Source organism: Geospiza fortis, unplaced genomic scaffold (genome assembly GCF_000277835.1).
Source record: "Geospiza fortis unplaced genomic scaffold, GeoFor_1.0 scaffold186, whole genome shotgun sequence".
Lineage (NCBI taxonomy): Eukaryota > Metazoa > Chordata > Aves > Passeriformes > Thraupidae > Geospiza > Geospiza fortis.
Genome location: NW_005054331.1, coordinates 155,160 through 163,688, shown reverse-complemented (window position 1 = coordinate 163,688; position 8,529 = coordinate 155,160).

Below are 8,529 nucleotides of genomic sequence, written 5' to 3'. Positions count from 1 at the left end.
TTGCTTCCTATTAACTCCAGTTAGCACATCACCTGAGCTTCATTAAATGTTTCAGGCTTGAGAAAACCCAGAATGTATGTCCTGTCTGCTGTCAGATGTTCAATTCATAATTTGATAAAAACTATGATTGAACATGCTCAAGTGCAGAAGTTATTTAGCTGTGGTTTAGTATGATGGTCTCTTAAAAAGGCACAATATGTCCAGCCTAAAGAAGCAATACTGGTCAAAAAAACCAGCCAGATGTGAACATTTAAAAAATCTAAAAGTAATTATTATAAAGTGTGACATCCAGGTTCTTACATATTAATGACAGAACTACTGAAGCAAAGAAATTTTGTGTACATTTGCTGTTAAAGCCAAGGGAATCTACATTGCTTTGATTCTTCAGCTTTGGGAGCAAAGCAGTAAAAGGAGAGGGCAGAAGAGAGAGGTTTCATATTTACCTACTTAAAAGTCTGTGTGTTCTATCAGTTATGGCTACATTTAATCTGGGGGGGCGAGGGGGGTGGTTTAAGGAAGAGATCATTGCAGAAGTCAGTCATGCTTAAAATTAAAGAAAATCCTAATTGAATCTTACACAATTTTGTTCTTAGGAAATGGCCTAAGAACAAGATCATCCATGTGGAAAGTGAAAATAGATGTCCAATATATTTATTGCAGAAGGCATAAGGTTCCTCTAACCAATATTAATTTTGGGATCTGATTTTGCTACAGAAATTTAAAAGAATCAGTCACCATTAATATGGCACAAATGAAGGCCACATAATTACCTCCATACTTATCAGTGGAGGTTCCTAAATTTGCTGAAGTACAGGATAGACATACAGTCTTGATGCCTGATTTTAGTCTTTTTAGATGGATCAGAATTTTATTGATACCTTGCAAAGTATCATGCAGTGAAGAAAAGAAAGAGAATAGGGAGAAAAAAAGAGAAAAATATATAAGCATGAAAAAAGGGTTGAACAATCTTAACCCTATTCTCAGGAAGCAGCAGATACAGTTTAGTTATGAATCCTTATTCTGCCATAAGGGGAACAATGGTCTTGTCACACTAGGGAGAAGTCAGTTATGATTGTGATAGCAGTAGCAGAGAAAAAGATGTGTTTGCAAAAGAATTTTAGATACTCTGAAAATACTTGCCTATATTAACCAGCATGGAACACTCAAATGCCCTGTTCAGGTGACAAGAAAAGTATTTAAATAAAGCTGTCTACTTCTACCACATCTTTGAGACGTTAGCAAAAAGACATAATTTTTAAAAAATGCAGAAATTTAATATCAACATCTAAATGCCTAGTTAGATTCTGCGGTTTGAGGAAAAAGGAGGAAGTCAAAATACTAGCTGTAATTTAGGTGTCTTGCCACTTGATGGTGCTCGTATGTCACGTCTGTTGGGGAAATGAAACACTCCGGAGTTTTGAAAAGGACAGAATAATATATTTTTAGTCTCTATCAAGACAAGAATTCTGAATGATCATGGTGTTGCTACAGCTCAGAACTTTAATAATCTGTTCCTTCAGCAGCTTTCATACATATTTGGGTTTTTATTTTCAAAACCCCCAAATTTTTAATGCTATCAAAAGTAAAACCAAGCTGTCAGTATCCCATTGTCAAGTAGTACACTTTTGGGTCTTGAGAGTAGGCAGTAGGGTCTTGAGTCAGTATTTTGAAACAGTACTTTCTAACATGCTTTATTATTATAATTTTAAAATATCTTATTACTAGCTATTTTTATTTCTTAAATTAGCAAAGTAATCAGTTGACAAATTAGTGGAATAGGAGAATCTCTGACTCTAATATTACTACTAACATTGATAATGATATTAAAAACTTCAGGGCTTCTCATTGCCATCATCTGTTTAACCCTTTTGGTAAGGAAGGTGTGACGTATTTCTCACTAGCTCTGATAAAACCACCGTGTCTTCCATTTATACTGTACTCATCATTACTGACAACTGAGTGAAAAGACTAACCAAGAAAACCTTGTCTGAAATCAGCATCAATGCATGCCTTTAGTGATTTTTATCCAGCAAAGTACACAGAATGACAATGAGAGCTCCCATGACACAGTCTTTAAATTAGGGTATTAAAGAGTACATTGAGTGAAAAAACAGGTGTAGGAATTCTCCCTTTTTATTCAGTCTGATGTAATTTTCTGATGCCCTCTGAATCTTTCCAACCCAAACTCAACAGGTGAAAAAAAAAGAATGTGTTTTTCAACACTCGAGATTCAAAGATGTGAGATATTCTCTTAACTGAAAGAAGTTGAAAGAAGAATGGTGCGAAAAGGCAAAAGAAATTTCCTTCAAAGCAAGTCTAGTAGATTTTCAGATTTTTGATTCAAGCAAAAAGGAAACACTTACAAAGAAAGAGTCAGGTTTGCAATCCTGTAAATAAAGAATTAAGAAACATGTCAAAAGATTGATGAAAGGGGGTGGAACTTAAATGGAACACATTAAAAGAGGAAGGAAAAAGATGCTGAGGAAATAAGACTGATTCAATAAATGACAAAATGTAAATTGAACAGGTAGTAGCTGATCAGAAAGATAAAGGGGTATGGGTGAAAAAAAAGGACTTCAGAAGGAAAACAGATTTTGACGGCTGGTGAAGTATGGTGTAATCAAGCCTTTAGATGAAATAGTCTGCGGTAAGATATAGCTGTTAAACAGAGGTATGAATCAAAGGTAGTTGAAGTTCTGTTAGCGTAGGAGGAGAAGGAAAGAGGAGGAATGAATCAGGACAGGAGAATGCTGAGCTGGGAAGAAAGGCTTGAGCTGTGCCAGAATTAATTTCCCTTCAAGTGTTCAAGTGTCTCTGACACTGTACTGAAGAGCTTGATTATTTTTCATAGCACATTTTGAGATGTTCTAGAGAAAGATGTTAAGGAAATGCAGCCTTCCAAAATTACTTCATTTTAGCTGTCTGATCTGAAGACAAAACTATCAGAGTAAAACAGGAGTGAAATTTTGCCATGTATTTAAGGTTTAAGGAGAAAAATAATTCCTTAAAAGCACAGAAAACTCAGTGTATGAGAATATGAGGCGAAGAAAAATGAGTTAGTGACTAAAAGCTCTGAGTTGGAGACCACTGTGTTACTGTGATTTAACATTTTAGTAAATCTCTTGGGCATTTGCCTAGCATCAAGGATATGAATAGTTCCAACCATTATTCACAGACTTGAAATTAGCCAAAATCTCAAAGCACCTAAATGATCTGCATTATACTGCCTGGTCCCTAGAAAGGAAACCAGATACCCAGCCTCCCATATGCAGAGCATCTGGACAGTGAAGTGCTCCAAAATTACATGCTGTAAATGGGCAACATTTGATGTTGTGTGACTGAACCCCTTGTTATCAAAAAAAGAAGGAACTGAGGCACCCTGGAGAAGCTGCCCAACAGACAGGTGAGACATCAGTGTCTGTGGGTCACTGCAGAAATTAAATGTTCAGCTTTGTTCAAGTATGAAATATTTTGAATGAAACTGTGTTTAATTATATGGATATTGTATTTAAGAAAGCTGTCATGAATGTTCTGCTCTCCCATAGGCAGCAAAACCAACCTGCTTACCTGACACAAAAAAAATAGTGGCTTTCAAAAATGTTGCAAAGATTATATGTACACATTCCCTTTACCTAGATGTATACATAAACATATATATGTATCTACAATTCATCTTACTTTCTGAGAGAAGAGCAAAAAGGAGATGGAACAGTTGGCATTTAAAAGTCTGTCTTAACTCCTCAAGAAGGTTTATTTTTAAGTTTAGTATTCCTCCATAAAGAATCTTCAAAGCAGCAAACAGCTAAGAAGTAAGGTCATTAGAAAGAGGTTTTGAATTAAGTAAATAAGAGGGCTCTTTAGACATATTTTCATATAAGACTCTAAAAGTTTCCCTAGAACTCATATTCTTTATGGTCAACTTAACAAGGCCTCCACAGACCTCACAGATGTCACAATTCAAGGTTAGCCTCTTACACATCTTAATTCACACATTGTTATAAGCTTCCTTTTGATTTTGATTCCTCTCTGCTGCCACAGGATTTATCAGATGGTTCCCATTTTCACCACAAGCTGCAGAAGTAGCTGTGCTGGCACAATGGATGTGGTGGTGTGGAGACAGGAAGGACGGACTGAGCAGAAATTCCTCAAACCCCCGCTGCCACCAAAGAAAGAAACGTGGGGTTTTGCCTTCAGCTTTAGAAATACTCAGTATTCTCTATGAAAAATATGTTACAAACAAATAAAAAATTGCAGAAGTATCCAGCCTCTTAAGGGTTTTACATCATTTACAGTTGTCAGGTAGCTGAAAATTAGACAACCCATGGAGTACAGATATATGGCCACACAGCCGTATACAAAACACTGGTGGCACTAAATCATGACTTTATAACAATCCTTAAAAAACAAAACTGAATCAGAATTCTTAGGTTTCATTACGCAGCCTTTTTCTTCTGTTTTCAGAGATTACATTTTGTATCCTTCCATACCTACCTTTTATCCCTTACAGGATTAGCAATCTTCAGGACTCAATAGGTTGTTGAAGCATCTGGAATTCGCAGAAGCAGCCTCACACACACAAAAAAATCACCGTTGAATTACCTACATTTGTTTTCTGAATTGCAGTTTGAATGCAGAGAAGCTGAGCTTGTATTGCTCTGCTGGACAGAAAACACTTGTGCCAGTACTGCACAGGTCAGAAGAAGTCTGCTCCAGAAGACACTCTGACTGTGTACACATCCTGCATCTCTTTGTATTGGCTGTGTGAAGGACACAGGGATCTAATTCTCATTCTCTGCAACACTTCAAACCATTCTTAGCTGAAGTACCTGTTGCGGGATGTGCTGAACAAGCAACTGAACAAATCTAGCAATTTGGTGAAGGGGAGGAGGAGGAGATTCTTTCTATCTTCCTACTCTCACTCCTGCCCACTTCATATTCATCAGACCTACATGGACAAATCCATTTCATTAGCCCAGGAAAGTCCTTCACCTCTTATTCCCATTATTTTTTTTTAAGTTGTGAATCAAACTGATTCATCACAGCACAAAGTGAGTGCAAGCATAGATGCAGGAGGGAGGAGGTGCTGTACAGTCAGGAAAGGAATGGACTGCTGGAGTTGGGTAGGGAATGGACACGTCTCATTTATTAGTAATGAAATTATTATATCTGCTCAGTCATGTAGCATTTCACCAAGAGAGAGATGTATGATGGGATAATCTAAATTTTGGCCTAGAAGAAGCAGTTCTCAAATTCCCTGTATCAATTAAAAGCCTATCTTATGTGTACATGAACTTTCACAATATGTATTAAATTCATAAAGCACATTCTTATTAAAGCACGTTAATGATCTCTGGAAAAAATTGTGAGGGAAATATTAGAGCCTTATCCTGTCTTCAAAGTGAATATAATAATTTGCTACTCTTTTAGTTTTTAAATCTGCTTGCTTGCTGCTGCTGAACTTGGGAAGTTTCCCTGTCTTGAAGGGGATTGAGTGTGCTGTTGACCTTTCATCATCATAGTCATAAGACTGAATAGCTAATTTTATTTAACAGTATATCATTACTTAGCTATGGCAAACCATTTCTTTAAAGACTTCAAATGTGTCCAAAGTCAGATCTGAGATTTGACTCTTAGCACATTTACAGACATATATGACATTTTGAGTGCTGCCCATGCAAACTATTTCAGAAATCCAGAATGTGGTGTAAGAGATTTTAAGACTGTGCCTAGAAATGAAGAAAATTGGTGTTTGCTTCAGGCAAGGTACTGGCAGACAGTGGTATGGATAAACATACTCAGTGGGAGATACCTACTGTTCCCTTAGGACAGTGTTTTACTGACAAAGGACAAATGAATACTGATCTTTAGTGAGACAAATGAATACTGATCTTTAGCGAGATATAATTCTTTAATGGAAAGAAAACAAAAGTTCAGAGATCATGAACACTCTTACAGTTGGCCTTTTGGACAGAAGTCATCTGTGGGGTAGTATCACTGTTTCCCCAGTAATCACCCTAAACTCAGATTTATTACAACTGTTAAAATGGTTAGAAAAATGCAATGGCAACAAAAAGAGACAATAACTGTGATGCTCACTTGCCTTTCTTGAAAGATAAAATAAGTAAACCACTCCAAAAGTGAGAAAATAATGCGTCTCTTCATATTTTTTGTGTGTATATCATGCTAAGAAGTGAGATAGTGCATCATAAACTAAAGGGATTTACCCCTCATTTTGTTGATTTCAAGTTTTAAGGGGAAAATATGATATTTCATTCTCTGTATGAAGAAAGTCATGCTACAATGTGGAAAGTCTTGAATGTGGGACAGAAGATTTAAGCTTTAAACCTCTGTTTAATGGGTGTCACACAGCTTAACTCTTTGAAGATATGACCCTGTGCAACCATTAGGAATGAAGATTTTGATTTTTGAATCTTTCATGTACTACACATCCTGACTCACATCACACAATTGTGCCAAACTGTGCTGTTTGTGCCAATATCTTTTTGACTTACAGTGCTCTGGCTCCTAATTTATGCTGACAGTCTAGCCTTGAACTAATATAGCTGCATCATCACCAGCATTAGAAAGAATTCATCTCTGCTGGCAAGTGCTTCCTTTCTACATGGAGAAGACAGTTCCACTCATTGATAAGTGTCATTAAAAATAATTATTTGAGTTGTAAAAAAAAAAATCCTTTCCCACGCCAGTTTCTTTCATGGGAGGGAAGAGTATGCTTGTAGGAGGTTGTGTAACTTGGCGTTTCCTCACCTTTAACTTTTCATCTATTTTCATTAAAAAAGAAGAAGAAGAAGAAAGAAGAAGAAAGAAGAAGAAGAAAGAAGAAGAAAGAAGAAGAAAGAAGAAAGAAGAAAGAAGAGCATAAAAACAGATTACAGATCTGAGAAATTGTCATCTTTATCATGAATAATGCTTGGTAAACTTGTGAAAACCTCCAAATCAGCAAGTGGGAGGATTCTTCTTGTGCAGTTAGAACTGTGCAATTTTCATGGGATACACTTCCTTCCCAGCCACTACACTACTCCTGGAAAGGGGCAAGTACCAATCTACAGGAGGCAGGATGCTGTCAGCAACTGGGGATGGGTTGGGTTGTTATTGCTGCTCAAAACAACCGGCAGTGCACAAGCTGTGCACCTCATACATAGGACTTCTCTCTTTGCTGATGTTATGACAACACTGATTCTCCAACATTTTTAAGCCTATGAGAATGCAAGAATAATTTGGATCATTTTAGCCCCTTCCCAGTACTGTGATACCCATGATGCATGCTTTTTATTTTTAATTTTTTTTTAGTTTAAATCTGTACTTACACGAAGATCCCATGAAACAGGATGTTTGATCTCTATTGAGCAGGGAAGAGAAAAACTAGAAAGAAACACAAATGAAGTTTGTGATAGATTTAAAAACAAAGATCAGATCACGGTCACTGGAAAGGAGAGAAAAAAGATGAAACTTTCCTTATAAAGACAAAGAAAGAAATGTGTCCTTACTTTAAAAAGTGTTTTGTGGGATTAAGAGATGATGGATACTGATACAATTTCACATACCTAGTGCAGAGCTGACTAGCCCTATAATCCTTGGGAAATGTGTGTAAAGTAGGTTTTCTTTTTTATAGCATTTTTTGAACTAGCAGAAGGAGCAGGCAGTTCCCTAGTTTAATTGAGGAGTTTAGCTATCTTTTTCTCCTATTACTGTTTTCTTTTAAAGTGGAAAAAAATAATTGCGGGTTTTGCTTTAAAAGTAGAAAATTCAATTGCATGTTGACATTTCCTGATGGTGTGCAGTTATATATAGCACACGAGTGTGCTTTGGGAGAATGAGCTTGTCTGGCAGCAGGTGCTGTACAGAGAAGGCACATGTGGAGCTGTGACATAGGGTGCAAAAATGTCCAAACAGCTGAGCACCAAGAAGGTCAGGACAGGTACACAATTTAAGCTTGAAACCAGTTCTGCATAGGCAACAAGTAGCTGACAGGAGAGAATTTCTTAAGGTTCAAGTACAGAGTTGTGCATCAGGGAATACTAGATCTAAACCTAACTTTGACTGAGATTTCTTGTGTGATTTCATTTAATTTATCTGTCTTCTACCTGTCCTTTTCTGTATAAAGTCTGAATATGTTGCCACCCTTATCTTATAATAATAATAATAGTAATAATAATAATAATAATAATAATAATAATAATAATTATTATTATTATTATTATTATTATTATTTTGTCACTTCTACATTGAAGATAGTCAAAATAGCAGAGTATTCTTTTTCTAGTTAATATTTAGTATTCTATTTTTATGTTGAGCTTCTTTTAAAGAAGGCATAAGGAATTCTAGGTGCACTCAAGTGAAGGAAAGTTATATTGGATTAGCAGTGATAAAGTCCTAGGTCTCCCGCAGTCAATATTAGACTCAGCCAGCTCTACCAGCAGTAGAGAATCCCTTGACTTTTTCTTTCCACCAAAAACAGTCACTGCCATCTGACTTAGCTAAAGCATAGATTTTTCATAGCCTGGGATC